Below are 1,063 nucleotides of genomic sequence, written 5' to 3'. Positions count from 1 at the left end.
CAAATTTCACTTTCGTTCCACCTTTAGAAGAGCCCGAACGCACGTTTCATCAACTAATACGAGAAAACCAAACAATGACCGATCTAGCCCTCCTTTCATTAGAGGAATATACAAGCCGTACTAGAGACGGAGATGATCATGGAGTCATTCGTCCAGCGATACCAGCCCAAACAAATTTCGAATTAAAAGGACAATTTCTTCACCTTCTACGAGAAACTCCTTTTGTCGGAAGAGAAGATGAAGATGCGAACCAACATGTCGAAGCTGTACCCGAAATAGCTGACTACTTCAACATTGTTGGAGTAAGCAAAGATGCAGTCATGCTTAGAGTGTTTCCAATAACACTACAAGGAGCTGCAAAACGTTGGATAAAATCTGAACCTACGATTACCACATGGGAAGGTTTAAGATCAAAATTTACAAAACAATTTAGCCCACCATGCAAAATTGCGAAGATGAAAATGAAAATTCAAAATTTTTAGCAGCTTGAAGATGAGACACTGTATGATGCTTGGGACCGTTATAAAGAAATGCTGCAAAATTGTCCACAACATGATCTAAATCCACATCAGGTCGTGCAGACTTTCTATAACGGGATCGATGTTTGTACCCGTCAGTTAGTTGACTCTCAAGGACCCATTCCTAAGAAAAATCCAGCTGACGGGAAAGCAATAATCGAGGAACTCGCCCAACACTCACATCAGTGGCATTCTTCACGAGATTCATCTTTCCGAAAAAGATCAACATGAGAGAGCTCAGATGGCTTGGCAGCATTAAATGCAAAATTGGATGCATTAGGAAGAGACATGAAAAAGGTCAATCAGACAATTCATGCTATCCAAGTCGGCTGTGACAACTGTAGTGGACCACATCTTGAAAGAGATTGTCCATTAGATCAAGATGGGAATCAAAAGGTTGATGTATGCTACTCATCTGGAGATAGATACGATGAAAGGAAGCCTCGGAACAACTGGAAACCATTCGATGAATACAAGAAGGAAATGGAGATGCAAGGGAAATGGAGACAAAGCGGTCAAGGTTTCTACCAAAAAAACCCACCATT

The 1,063-nt window shown here is 41.0% G+C and overlaps 1 non-coding gene across 1 annotated transcript; it reads right to left on the bottom strand.

Moving 5' to 3' along the window:
• Window positions 1–453: 453 nt before the first annotated feature.
• On the bottom strand, window positions 454–559 carry LOC145168104 (small nucleolar RNA R71). The gene has a single exon (XR_013741692.1). It is a non-coding gene; the product is annotated as a small nucleolar RNA R71 (small nucleolar RNA).
• Between the last annotated feature and the right edge of the window lie 504 nt (window positions 560–1,063).

Source organism: Lactuca virosa, chromosome 3 (assembly GCF_052849685.1).
Source record: "Lactuca virosa cultivar CGN04683 chromosome 3, Lactuca_virosa_CGN04683_v6, whole genome shotgun sequence".
NCBI lineage: Eukaryota > Viridiplantae > Streptophyta > Magnoliopsida > Asterales > Asteraceae > Lactuca > Lactuca virosa.
This window is presented reverse-complemented; position numbering and strand designations above follow the sequence as displayed.